At 38.0% G+C, this 15,659-nt stretch overlaps 1 protein-coding gene across 1 annotated transcript in view; it reads right to left on the reverse strand.

Annotated features, from left to right (window-relative positions):
- Positions 1-15,659, reverse strand: part of npdc1b (neural proliferation, differentiation and control, 1b) — a 48,555-nt gene that overhangs the window by 22,409 nt on the left and 10,487 nt on the right. The window lies entirely within an intron of this gene.

The following is a 15,659-nucleotide window of genomic DNA, read 5'->3' on the forward strand; positions in this document are numbered from 1 at the left end:
ATGCTCTATTTATTAAGTAATAAAATCAGACAGGAGAAATCAATTGAGCTTCTTGAGCAGCTTTAGGCCTACTAACTACGCTCTACGATGCAATGAATTTTTACAGCTCCTCCAACATATGCTGTTCCCGGAAAGCAGAAGAGGAATACAGCCGGCGGGTAATATACTATTACTGTAAGCTTCTATTACAGTAAACGATGAAACTCTGACTTGAGTCACTATGATCTGAAAGATTCATAAAACACAAAACCCTGGGGAGCAAAACACATGACGCAGCAATTTAGCTCGCTCTCACACTGGACAAAAGAAAGTTATACAAGACGATGATTAAATGATATTTAAAAAGTGGAAAACAGATAAATAGGCTACTGATTAATCAGGCTGACTGAGCAAGTCTAAATGGCCCCGAGCTGGAACTCAGTTCATTAAAGTCAGGTCATGTTTTAGAGAGACCCAGCACACTTGTGTTGCAGTTGGAACAAGAAAAAACACAGCAGCAAGCTTTGCAGTAATACATGCGGTTTACAGTGCATACTGGTTTTACTGTATTTAAAGTCACTGTAACATTTATATTTATTTTGTCCTTAATTTGTAAATGATCGAGTCCCAGAACACTGACTACTGGTGGCTCTGACAGGAAAATAGTGCCAGCATTACAAAAAAAGGTGGGGGGTTGGCACTTCACTATAGGGGGACATTATAATGCAGTTGTTATGTGCTTCTTAATACTTAAGAAGCAAGGAGTTGGTAATTAACTGGCTGCTTATTACTACATTATTAAGCAATAACTAGGGTGAATTAAACATTTTTCAGAGCATTTTTATGTGCTTAGTAAGCTTTAATCCAGTGGTGGGTATTACGCAGTTATTAAGCATCAATTAGACATTATCCAGAGCACTTGTAATGTCTTATTAAGTCTAAATAAGCCACTATTTGGTAGTTAACTGACTACTTTTTTACTACAGTAGTCATTTTTATCACTAACATTATTCCATCATCAACAGTAATTACGAGGAATTATACATTTTCATAGCATTTTTATTTGTGATTTATATACCAGAATCATGTGCACAACATTTTAGTTATCCATTACTGCCCTTAGAGTGTAAAAGGTGGATTAGACTTGCAGTTCAGTCTGAGCTTTCATCATAACGTTCGCTCTTACAACTAACAAATGCGTTAATGAAGCTTTTGAGCAAAGTACGTTCTCTCATACATGGGATTCCCAAAACTAAACAGCTTCTATTGTGTGAGCATTTAATAATGAATGTCTTTAGCCAGTAGTTCTTATGAGAGGTGAACAATCACAGTAGTAGTGAGTGATTGAAAAACACTGTTGGTGTCACTTTTATTACAGTTTCTGATGCTGTGAGCAACTACATAGTAGTTTTAAGTAAAAGGGCAAACATGTCAGAGTGCTACTTCTGCACATTTTGCTGTTATACATTCCAAGTTGTTCTAGAATATAATGATTTTTCTTGAAATGTCTACATTAAATATTTGAAGGAGGTGCTGGAGATCCTAAAATCAAATAAAATAACAATTACATTTTTCAATATATAATTAAATATATAATTACCCTATATTGCGACTGTTGGCAGAAAACCTAATCTCCATTTTTGTCATTTTTTCAGTTTTTGACATAATTTGAAAAAGCCTGTTGCTCTTTACATTGTGTGTAAATTTCATGAGGAAAGGACCCAAAGAAATGACCCAAAAGTAATATAAACAATATATCTCTCCTAACATTTTGTTTCATTATTTTCACTCATTTATTTGCATTGCATTTAGGGTCTCACTTTATATTAAGTGTCTCTAATAACTGTGTACTTACATGTGAACAACATATACAATAACAATATAACTACTAATGATTAAGGCAATGTTACAGATGGAGAACACCTTATGTAATTACATGGGTATCAGGTTCAGTTTTGCCTCATGTAATTACACAAGTGTATCTTAATAGTAACAGCCAATTCTCTCTTATGTATTTACACAAGGGTAATAACAAATATAATTACATTTGTAATCAGACTCTAACAGAGGTTGTTTTCAGAAGTTTTTATTCCGCAGTAAAAGTATTTAATAACTTACATTAAGACATTACTTACACTATATCTGCCAGTTTTCCTAAAATGTAGCTAGCATTTATGTTGCTAGTGCTGTAACCAGTTTCCACTTTTAATCACTCTGTAATCTGACAGTACAGCAGATGTCCACTTATCTTAACATGTAACATATATAGCATAAATGTGTCCAAAGCAATGTCTATATTACCACCCCATTATTACACAGTACTTACATACCAACTACACAGGAACTGTCCACTTGTGTAAAAGTGTAAAGTGTAATTTTAACACTACACTACAGGAACGCTCCTGTGTAGTTGTTATATAGGTACAGTGTAATAATGAATGGTATTAATCAATGTGATCTGATTAGGTTGCCTTGTTTACGCACAGTTATGTACATAAATGTAATGCTATGTAAAACACTGCCTTTTATTGTTGGAAAGGATCTGTACTGTATCATGAGGCAAAACTGAAGTTGATACATATGTGTAATTACACTGGCTGTACTCCTGTAATTCATCTGACTAAATCTTCAGTAGTTACATTGTCATTGCATATGTTATTCATGTCTAACTACACATTTATTAGCGACACAATATAAAGTGGGACGACACGTTTTAACAAGGGTAAACAATCTTTCAAAAAAGCAGATTTTAAAGTTTCTACTAAAACTATGTAGAAGAGGGTTTTATTATTATTTTAAATTGATAAAAAGTTACTGAGGAATGTTCAGTCTTGTTTTGTGGTTAGGAGAAAGTTTTGACATCAAACAGAAACATGCACTCAAATCTGTTGAAACACAATCTGGTTTGAATAGGAGTTTCATTCGTTACATAAGTAAGCAATCACTATGTAAACAAGTAACTATACAAAAAGTAAGCACACATATACAAAATGAAAATAACTCTCGACTCTTAAAGGTTCAGATCTAAAACAGTGTGCTCAGATAGCACTGACTTCTCTGTGCTGGGCATTTTTATTGCACTAGAAGCCAGGGTCATTTCCACGGTGCCACTAGACTTTTCTGCTACATAACATCTCTCTGAAGGTCACACAAGTCGGGCTGTGACATTAACTCCCTGCTGCGCTGCGTGAGCCACTGCTGCTGTTGTTCTGCCGAGGAGGCAGCTGTCAGGAGTGATCTATGAAAACGGGGCAGTGATGTCGCTTTTGTGGCGGTCACGGCCTCCGAGGAGAGATGTGGGTCAGCAGGTGGGAGTGGAGATAAGACAGCAGGCTGGTGCTAAAAAACACCTTCGTTTGAAATATCATGTCGCACCAAGAGCAACACAACAAACTAACACCAAGCAGCTAGCTAGCAGCTCCATGCTGGGGAGGTGTGGGGGAGAGAGATGACCACGGCCAGCTGGTGTGCTAGCTCCAAATGCTAATGCATTTCTTCACTTCTGCACTGAGCAGAAGTCGAACAAAGGCCTGTCAGATGCAGCTTATGCTTTGGAGCTTGAAGATGCAAATAAAGATGGTGGCAAGATGTAGCTTTTGCATTAACTAAACTAATAACATTAACCCTTCACAACCATGAACGGCATGCAGCCTCTGAAATCTCTCTGTTCTGCAAATGTTAATACACTTACATTATTTGTGATTGACCAACAAAATTAAAAACTTAATTATAATTGATTAGTTAAGACAGGTCAAGCAGGTGCAGAACTGTCATTGAGAACTGTTGGGTGAAGACAGTTCTCTGACTCTTCAAAATGCGCCAAGACTCAAAAAGCAGAGGATGGCTATAAAAAGACATCAAAGTGCTTCCATCTCACAATTTGAAATGTGCGAAATGTCATTAAGAAAACTCTCAGCCAGAACAGCCTATATGTTGGCCAGAAAGGCAAAGCAAAAACCCTGTATGTCAACAAGGTTTAGTTAATGCAGGCATGGTGGTGCACTGTTCTACTGTGCAGTAATGCCTGCACAAACATGATTTACATGGAAGAATGAAAACCTTACCTGCAGCCTCATTACAAAAGTCACCGGAGTGAAGTATGCAAAACAATAGAGACAAGCCAGAGACATTTCAGAAATGACTTATTTTTACTGATGAAGTTAAAATGGAACATTTGCCTCCTGACTTGAACATGACTGAAAAATTGTGAGTAAATATTAATCATGCTGTAGGTGGAAGAATTCATTTTTACAAGATCAATTTCCAGCCTCTTTTTAATCCTTAGAACCAAACAGGCTGTTTTTGTTACAGTGCTTATAAACCTGATATATTTAAATGACATCTGCTCTGATTGGCCGTCCTGCAATATGCTTTACTTAAAAAGCAGTCTGTGCTGAAACGCTCCTCATAACTTTACTAAAATTACTGTAAGCTGAATATGCAGATCATGTAAATGTGTGGGTTTAAAGGACATCACAAACTGTTTTTTCCAGTTTAGTTTCCATAGGAGGACTGTATGGACTGTAAACAGTATGCTTTGAAACTTTGACGATGTTTACATCAAACACTTTTATTGAAAAACAAATGAAAGAAATTTTTGGGCTCTTTAATAATTGTGATACCCAGGTATGATTACTGTCATTGGTGGAAGCAAAAAGCCTATTGCTGTAACAAAATACTTGGAGGTGTGAGTAAAGGTTGCACTGCCAGATGGTAAAGCTACTGCTGATGTGTAAGCAGCAGAGGGAAATAAATAATTAGCATTAAACTATCAATATTAACCCCTGACTTGCACCTGTGAATGGCTCTCAGCTTCTGAAACCTTGGCTGCAGTTGCCATAACAACTGCCATGGCAACCGGGAGAGTGTGACATCATCAGATGTGAGTCACCAGGGTGCAGCATCTGACTGAACTGGAGGAGGAGGAGGGTGTCTTTGGGACAAACTGGCATAAAATAGGCAAGACAGTGACCGACTTACAAAAATCAAGATGGACTTTTCTATAAGCTGCAAAATCATATTGTCTATAACGATTTTCCTCTTAAGCACAGGTTAACTAACTGTGATTATAATTAACAGGACTATATAGTTGCTGTAACAAAATCTTTTATCTCTGAAAAGGTAACTTTATAAGCCAAAAAAACCCCAACATTCTTCAGTTAACTGTATGTTAATGCAATGAAATTTTATCATGGATTTTTTGTGGTCCATTCTTCATAAATAATCACATAATGTGCAGATGGTGTTTTCAAATGCCATAAAGAAAAAAACAATTTTGATCGGACACTGACAATACATTTACATATTTGAGATTATACAACATGATAATAAGCTCTTTTACAAAGCACTGTGAATCATATTGCCCACTCAGAAATTACCGGAAGCGAGTTCAAGCCGGTTCAAACAGCACTGCGCCTACCACAACGTATAATATGCACATTTCCCAAGCTACTCGGAGCTAGGCAGAGGAAGCATCAGCCACAAACTTAAAGTTGAAAATTAAAGGACACATTTCATGGAAAACTGATTTTACCTTGCCTGTTTTAAAAATTAAAAAGTTGTAGTATGTAAACAAGATACTGTTCACTGCCGAGTTCATACAGTACATATGTGAAGACCAAGCCACAAAGAGCCTGTTCTGAATTAATTGCTTTTGTGATGTCACAAAACTGACTCAATTACATATATCTTCCTATTCAGCCCAAAGCAGTTCAGCTTTGTCCATTCAGGGTAAAGTTTAGCCCAGACTTTTTTGAATGAGGCACTAAGAAAATAAGAAAGGAGTTAATTTTACCCATATTAGTCTTAATGAAAAAGCAACATAAACAGCCTCTGAATGACTTTAATGGTTGAATTGTGTAAGAATTTTGAAAAATTACTCTCTAAAGTCTGGGATTTACTGGGGGCATTTGTGGGCTGGAGGATAGGGAACCAGCCTTGTGACAGAGGTTGCAGGTCTGAACATGACAGCTGACAGGACATGACTGGTGCCTTGAGCATAACACCTAACCCCCAACTGCTCCCCTATCCCTGATCACTGTGGGTAGAGCTGCCCACAACTCTGGGCAAGTGTGCTCACTGCCCCCTAGTGTGTGTGTGTGTGCGCGGATTAACTGGCATATATGTGGGTGGTTCTCTGAACAGATGGGTTAAATCCGGAGGTGGATTAATAAAGGGTAACTAAGTTACTACACTGAAAAATACAGCTCTTTGAACTGGAGTTCATCAGTTAAATAAAACACATGGCATCAACTGAATTATTGCTAAAATAAATAAACTGACAGCACTTGTATTAACATGATATTTTATTCATGTAGAACAAAAATCAGGTCAATTCACAGCACAGCTTACAAACTACACCAAGTGTCTGTGCTGAAATGGCTAAAAGACTGAACTGCAGTTACGGGGGGCTTCCACACCGTTTCCCTTCAATGCTGGAAAGAGAGGAACGGCACTGAGAGCACAGCCTCAGACTACTGCTGCACTATATATCATCTGTTACCTGTTATCGTGATATTGGCCTTTGCGGCACTGATATCACATAAGGCTGCAACATGCAATTGTTTTTTTGGTGCAAACGAATTTCTTGACTAGTCACAGTTCCAGATGAGTCTGAGTGCTTTGATAAATCCAGTTAAATCATGCAGTCCAGCAAAAGTACTGTGCAAAAGTCAGAGAAGCGTTGCATACAAGTTCGTCTTTCAGTATCAGGGAAAAAATAGAATACATGTGTAACAGAACATTAAACAACTGCAACACACAGTGATAATCATAGCACCAGTTTTTTGTCCATACTGCACAGCCCTAGAACAGACCTGCACTCTACCAGTTCCTCAGCTGTTAGGCACATGACATGATCTCATTAGTAAAGACCAGCGCATCTCCCACCACACACACACCCCAGAGATGGGAAGCCATCTTATGATGCAGTGCAACGGCATTTCTTCACATGAAGGCCACATCCATCCCTGCTTAAAGAAATGTTCTACAACACTGGCTCTGTATTTGCACCTAGACGTGTACTGAAATCTTAAATCAGTTGTTCTCAATGTGGTTAAGTCTAGGTGAGCAATATCATCATATATCTTATATCTCATTGTTGTTGTGATCACATGTGATGTGAATGACAGAGTATTATATCACTGGTAACGTCTGTACTTATAACACTCCTAAAATATATGGTTCTTTAAAAGGCTCATTATTAAAGAAAATGGTTTTTATGAAGAATCATGAACATTCAGAGAACCTTCACTCAATCATGAAAGCGTTCTTGAGATTAATGGTGAATGTGCTATAAAATGTATATAGTGTATATAGAAATCTATACAGAACCTTTTTGAAAAGGGTTCTTCTATCGTCACATGTTTGCCATTTTAACAATAGAAGCACCGTTGTGGGTGCTATAATAGAACCCCTTTCAAAAAGGTTCTACATAGCACCATCATTCTGGAGAATCATTTTAATAATAAGGATTCATGGTTCTTTATACAACTATTTTCTTTACTAAAGAACCCTTGAAGAACCATATTTTTCAGAGTGTAGAACACTGATCAACTGCACAGGTTTAGACCAATTATAGAGGGCCTGCAATAATCCAGTGTATAGTTAGTATGCAAAGCAAGAAGTACCTAGCAGGATATCGGCCTATTATGCTACTTTTTTAAAGGGGATTCCAATTATTTTCCCCAAATTCCACATAATTCAATCACCAAGATTGAAAAAAGGTCATGCAGCTCTTTCTTAAAAAGTTGTCACAAACTGAGAGTTTAAAACAGTCACTGTATACTCGTTCATAGCCTTTCTTATATTTGGCACTGTTTTTTGAATCTTAATCATGCTGTAGGTGGAAGAATTCATTTTTACAAGATCAATTTCCAGCCTCTTTTTTAATCCTTAGAACCAAACTGGCTGTTTTCATTACAGTGCTTATAAACCTGATATATTTAAATGACCTCTGCTCTGATTGGCCGTCCTGCAATGTGTTTTACTTAAAAAGCAGTCTGTGCTGAAACGCTCCTCATAACTTTAAAGTGAATGGGCAGGGCTAAATTACTGTAAGCTGAATATGCAGATCATGTAAATGTGTGGGTTTAAAGGACATCACAAACTGTTTTTTCCAGTTTAGTTTCCATAGGAGGACTGTATGGACTGTAAACAGTATGCTTTGAAACTTTGACGATGTTTACATCAAACACTTTTATTGAAAAACAAATGAAAGAAATTTTTGGGCTCCTTAATAATTGTGATACCCAGGTATGATTACTGTCATTGGTGGAAGCAAAAAGCCTATTGCTGTAACAAAATACTTGGAGGTGTGAGTAAAGGTTGCACTGCCAGATGGTAAAGCTACTGCTGATGTGTAAGCAGCAGAGGGAAATAAATAATTAGCATTAAACTATCAATATTAACCCCTGACTTGCACCTGTGAATGGCATTTTGTATGTTCCAACCGGTTGGCAAACCTCAAAAAAAAACAAATACCATGATACAAATTGTGTATCGTGGAAATGTCTTGAAGTATGTTACGTTATATTATATTTCTAGCACATCAGCTACAGTTAAAAGCAAGTGATTGAGCTCTTTTGGAGTTTCGAGAGCAGATCTTGAGAGGTAAAAGCTCTTAAGCCTAATATCCAGTTACACACACATGCATGTCATCATGGGTCATCCTGCCCCATTTGCCTGGCTCTCTCAGCCCAGGCCAGAGTGGTTTGGATGGAGTTGAAGGCGTACATATCTGGCCCTAGCTCAGCTGAAGCTCAAGGTGACCCAGCCGTGCTAGCTTGGCTAGAAGAAAGAAACACAGCAAGCACATTCTGCAAGGCCGTCCAGCCTGCTTCTAATCTTTAATAACTGATGAGCTTTCCAATAAATCATTCCATTAAAAGGGCCAGCAGAGGTGCACTACATATTAGAGGGTTGATATATTTTCTGATAAGAATAATTACATTTCCCATTTCAGTCAGATATTGGGATTACAGGGAATAATCACAACCAAAACCATAGCAACACATTACTGCTTGTGTGCACACTGAGGAGCATATAGTAATGACCATTTTCATTTTTCTTTAACTCACTGAAATGAAGAACAGTGGACAAAACCACCACCTCACACACAGGTTTGATTCCCTGCTCAGGCAGGAATGGAACTGCTGCACAAATAAGGGTCCTCATGTGTTCTAATGCTATACCTGTAACCCCCTCTGGACAAGAGCTCTGCCAAATATGCAAAATTTACAATATTTGTCATGTCTAATTTCTCTATGTGTAAAATTACTATAATAAAATCTTACAGTAAATGTGCTTACAAAATGGCATGTGAAGAAAAAAAAACCCTGAAAAACAAATACACATGCATGTACAGTATTTTTTCTACATTTCTACACAGTAGCTGCCCTTTACATTGTGTGAAAAAACGAATGGATTAATAGAAATGCTTTAAATTTGCTTGGAATAAAATCTCATTACATTAATGCACATTAATCTCTTGTAAAGTTGCCATTTTGGAGATACTTTTTTTGGACAGTAAGAATATGACAATATATTAGAATACGTTAATCATCTGAACTTGTTTTAAAATGCATAAAGGTTTTAGGTATCTGCATCACCCACGACAAGGTGATATTTATCAATTTAGCGTAAGTATAGCCTAGTGAAACGGATCTGTTAGGTTTGGTGGCGCAACACAGCCAGGAACTGCCAGGAAGAGGAGATTTGACCGATATGCAAAACGTAGGGGCAGCCAATGCAATGCTACAACAAAACCAGACCCACATAAAACAAAGTGGTTCCTGCAAACAGCAGGATCACATTTGTTAACTTCATCAAAAGCTTAATTTTAGAAAACAATCCAGCTTATATAACACGCTCGGAAAGGCAGTATTATGGATAGCCAATCGGAATGCCACTGACAAAATCGTAATATGTGGTCATCTTACAGGGTACAATAAATATGCGATGGTCCATATACCACTGTGGACAGAGCAACTGACTGGGATGTTGTTAACGGCCCAGAAATTCTGTTACACATCCCAAGATTGGAAAAGGCTGTAAACACAATATAGAGATGGATAGGTATTTGTGGCCCTTCGCGATCAGATGTAATACACCATTTACAGACTGCACACTTCTTCTGCCTCCTAAGAATGCACTTCCTCTGGTATTCACTGTCGCTGAATAACAAAGGTTCATTTAGCGGAGCAGTGATGCGTGGCATGCTGTTCATTCAAGCTGAGATGTAATCTCACACTCGAGCTGTGTGTGACTAACAGTTTTCGGTGCCGTGGAACAGGTAGAAGAGCCGAGAAGGCAGACAGGATGGAGTGTCCGTCCCCTTTTCGTCCTTTCTTCTTCAGTTCCACCACTTGCTCACTCGCTTCCATTCTGCCCCTGGGAACCTGCTCGCATTCCCCTCAATTAACAGTCGCCTAGCAACCTCCTTCATCTTTGAGTGAGGGAAGAGGAATGAGATCCAATGGAGGTCTCAGACCTACTTTTAACATTATAACGCCCCCGGTGAGAGCAGAGCGGTGACTGACTTGTGTGCTGATATGATGATATGGTGATATAAAGAAGGGTTCAGTCGATGTATCAGGTTGACCAAAAGTATTGGCCAATTTTTACATTTTTACAGGTCAACATCAGCCAAAAGTCTAACAAAGCATCAAAATGTATTGGCTTGTTTTATATTTAATGAATAAACATCTCTGATCTGCTCATTTCTTAGTATAATGCTTGTTTCTCTGCCTCTGTAGAGCAGTTCTGGTGGGCCAGTATTTCCCCCAAAATTTGATACTTTTCCTGCTTAACCGCACCTAAAATCAACTCCTATGCGAAAGCTGCACTATGTAAGTTTTTGTTAAAAACTGAAAGAAGTTGCATGAAGAAAAACACGCTAAAATATGGCCTATGTGCACTTCTGCAAGTCACTCTGTCATACATCTTACGTCACACACAGAGGCTCAGAAAGAAGGTCTGGCTTGATATTTAGGTGTCAAATAGAAAGTCAACATTATTCTGATGAAGGTATGACGACAATAGTAGTCTGCAAGTTTTAACTGTGCTTTCAGCATATGGTGGTAGTATGAGGGGAGACTGACTGAGGGAGGGTCTGGAGTGAACAGCGAGGAGATGGGATGGCAGTGGACATTCTGAAAACTCTGTCATGGGAATCGGAAGGTAGAAATAGGAATTTATTAGTTGCAAATTGGAAGGAAGAGGTGTTAGAGGCTTGCCCCTCTACAAACATCAATTATAACTGCATGGAATTCACTTTTCATTTTTTTGGAATTCACAGAAGACATGTCCTGACAAGAGTTCTCTTTGAAAACTTTCATCACCTTTGGAATTATCCACTCAGAGACCCAATAAACACATCATTCTTCACCAAAATATCAACATTCCTCAACAATCGCCATCAATCTCCATCAATACACCAACACTGCCCTACAAACCTCATCATTTTCTGCTATTCAGTTCAAGAAATGTGACAAATTAAGGACTGTCATATTGGACAATTCATGGACAATCATAACAGCCAGTAAACTGCAACTACTGGAGTCTGTTTAATTTTTAACCATATAAAATTATATTGGTCAGAATTAAGTAAAGGTGTGTGATACGGCAAAAATATATCACTACAACTTAAGACATTTTCTCCACAAGTTTTAGTTTTCTGAATGATTTTTATTGATACGCCTCACATACTGCACTGTACTAAATCCAATTAAACAGGTCTATTTATGCTCTCTTTGTTATGAAAAATGCAGCGGGTCAGTGCTCTTTAAATACCAATGATATTGACGATATGCTCAGAAAAGAATAGTGTAATATAAATGTCATTTATCACGATAACAGTAAATATCGCCATGTCCACCAGTTACCGGAACTATTTATCAATACTGTTCAACAGTCTTCATATCGGTCGGATCCTAGTATGTAGCCGTTTCCTCCAGGAGGTTTTGTCCTAAAACAGAAATCTGTGGACCAGCTGAGGAAGAGAGACTGGGACACACAAACCAGACAGAAGGCAAAGAGGGCAAAGCTGAAGGCCTCTTATAGTCGTTTCAGGGAGTTTCAGCTCAACCTGAAATGCCAAAGTGCTTTCTCAAAAAACGATGACAAATAGAACCAGTGATCCAAAATCAAATAAACTATGTCCACATAATGAAATAAATTTATAATGACCTCATCTGTTCATACCTGGCATGAATTACACGTAGTTCTCTTGGGGATGTTTGCCAGTAGCGGTGTTAACATTCACTTCCAGCAAATATTTAACTTTATCAGAACAAAAGGACATAATAGACTGTTTGCTGTTCCATTCAATTGGCCTACCTATGACTGAGCAGTCATAGGGGACCAAAGGTGTTGCCAAGTTATCTGAATCAAACGAAACTGATAAAGAGAAAAAGAAAGAAAGGGTGAATTATACAAATCTTCACTATCCACAGCAGACCTTGAAAAATAGAACTCTGGAAGGTCCTAAAACATGACCGTGTTGCTAAGATACGGCAAAAAGGGAAAAGGATTTTTCTTGATGAACTGAATATATCAACATCAAACACTTTAATATGAAATATGATCAGTGCTGCTTAATGCTAGAACACTTTAATTTAGCGAAAAACTAAAGCTACAGCACAGCATGCCATAAGGGATGGTAAACAATGAAGTGTATGAATCCTTATTCCCCTTCTGTGAAATGTCCTTCACATACAGGCAAAGTCAGAGACCACCCTTCATTTATTTAATGTTCCTTCAAAACAGTTTTCAAGTTATTCATTTTTCAGGAAATATTTCTGAGAAGATTAGATACATGATAATCCACTTGGAGAAGGAAAAGTGAAAGGAGCGCAAGAGGAATAACAGAAGTTTCCAAAAGTTCAAAAAACTGAAAGCCATTGAGAAAATGGGATTCATAAGAACCGTGCAAGAGCTGGCAGACCACCACAACTGTCCCCATCAAACAAACAGCACTTAGAGAGAAAATCAAGCTCCACTCTAGCTTCAGATCTGAAAAGATCCATAGATGTTTCTGTCCATCCTTCCACTGTGAGAAGACGACTCAATGATGTGGGTCAGAAATGATGTGTAGCTATCAAGAAGCTGAAAAGAGGAAAATGTGCAAATTGAACAAAGAAGCTGCTGGTGTTCTCTGAATGACGGACTGACCTTAAACCCACTGAATGTACTTGGGATTATATGGATCATAAGAAGCAGAAAAGGCAACAAACTTCTAACACTGAACTTTGCAGATGTGGAAAAATATTCCTGCAGATTTCTTTCAAAAACTGAAAGCAAGTCTTTATTAAATCTGTAATAAAGGCAAAGTGCTGACACACTAAACAAGATTCTGTGCAAAATATGCTAAATTTCTGCTAAATATGTTTACTTTTTCCCATTCCCAACACTAAAAAACGAATAACTTGTACTTAATGGCCCTTTTAACTGGAAAAAACTAATGTTGACTCTTTTTTTGCACAGTGGGGTACATTATTAACCTTAGTCAATTCTAATAACACATGAATGCACAGTGATAATCTGTGTGAAATGATCTGTGTGTAACCTACAAATTCCAGTACAATAAGAGTACAAGTTCACCCAACCAAACTCCTCCTACAGAGAGGAAAAAGAACATCTAATAATAATCTCGGACCCTGAAATAGCAAGGCCACAGCGGCAGCTGTCACGAGCAATACCGATCACTGTGAAAAATGGAGACTCTCACTATTTCAGCCTCATCATCGACTCACATTAGTGTCTGCTTCCGGATTCACTTGGTATTCTGTGAGGCACAAGTGCATTTATCTTGTTAATCAGGGCAGGAGTGAATCGCAAGTCAGAATCTTAATTTAGCAATGAACTCAGTTTAAACCACACAAGCGGAGTCAAGTGCAGCCTTTTAAACACGACAAAAAAAAATAGGATTTTTTAATACCTGCATGATATCAACTGAGATTCTAATGCTGATAACAACTTTGTGTAAAGAATTCTGTTGTATGTAGATTCACAGCCATGAAGTCAGTTTCAGATACAATTCACTCCATAATACACAAAGCATAAGATATAAATATGTTAATATTTCATATCTGCCCATTATCTGAGAGCTTACTTAAAGAGGACCTATCATGCTCATTTTCTGCCTTTATAATTTTGTTTTTGAGGTCTATTAGAATAGATTTTCATGCTTCAATGTTACAAAACATTATTTTTCTCATAATGTGCATCTATACCATCTGTCTGAAGTGCTCTATTAGAGCTCCTGTGTCTTTAAACCCTGCTTCCCAATGAGCCTGTGATGGCATGCCAAGCTTGCCAGTAGGTGGGCAATAAGGACTGTGTTACGAGATGACATCATCTTGCAACAAAGGAAACGTGTCAAGCTAGTCTGCACCTCAGCTTAGCAGCGCTGTGTAACAAAGTCAGTGGGATTGGCCACAGCTAAAACGTTGGGACGGACAGACATCCAGCTTGTGTCTCAGAACATGACGATTTGCTCTTGCCCCTTTTTGCCATCATTTTAAAGTAATTAAAAGCACAAGCACTGCTCACTGCTGCTCTTCTCACTTCGACTGTACTCACGTGATGCTTGTTGTCACGGTAACATCTATACTAAGTGGTTCTCCACACAAGGCAGAATTTTTACAAGGATTACTTACAGTGAGCAGGTAAACAGAGATTTCCATCAGATTGTTGAGTAGAGAATCTATAATTGGAATGTATTTATTCAGATTGGCAAAAAACTTTGCATGTAAACACAGCCACTGTGGTGAAGTGGTGGGTAGGGAGGCGGGTCAGGCATGCATCCATTAGTTCTTAGTGAAATTAGCCTCAGGCTTTGGCTAACTGACTATGTTTAGAGAAAAAAAAACACATTTGAATTTTTACCAAAACTTTAACTACTGTCCCTAGTGGTAGGAGTTCACTTGCAACTTTGCTGCGCCGCATCCTGTTCATTTCTATGGAGAGCTGTGCAGCCTTGCTGTGTGGCCAAAGAGTTCAGAAGATGTCAACTTTAGACAATGAGAGGGGACACTGCATCACATCTAGCCAATCAGGCAAAAGTAGACTGGTATGTCAGATGCACATCAGATAAAAAAAAAACCCTTTTAAACAGTGAGGAGGAGCTAATGTCAGGATTTCCTGTATTATATGATACTATGATATATCATATTTTATAAAGACACCAACAGATGGTCTCTTGCATGGCAGAAAGCTGAAGAATGTGTTGGTGTATCAAATGACTTTCAATGAGTCTTTTGTTGATCCTTTTCTTTCATTTCCATACAGAAACAACATAGAAACTCCCACATGCGACCAGTAGAGAGATCCTGCATGGGGGAATGTGATGGGGAAAAAACTGCAAGTGGGCTGTAAGCTTTGAGAGATCAAGAATAACTCCATAAAAGTTCAAGCTATCTGGGTGATTAAAGTGGCCTGTAGGATTTAACAACTTAATAATTAATGCAAAGCAAAGAATGATTTCAGTATTTCTACTGGTTGCATCATTTATTAATTCTGAACATAAACTATTCAATCCAAACAAAAACAAAAACTTGATCCAATGCAACGACAACACTGAACACTGTTCTATTTGAAAGCGTCTCAGTCGTTTCACTGTTTTTCAGTCGTTCAACAAAGGTTATCTGTTCCTTTTATTTCTTTTCTTATGTAACCAAGCA

The sequence above is a fragment of the Pygocentrus nattereri genome, chromosome 20, assembly GCF_015220715.1.
Source record: "Pygocentrus nattereri isolate fPygNat1 chromosome 20, fPygNat1.pri, whole genome shotgun sequence".
Classification (NCBI taxonomy): Eukaryota; Metazoa; Chordata; class Actinopteri; order Characiformes; family Serrasalmidae; genus Pygocentrus; species Pygocentrus nattereri.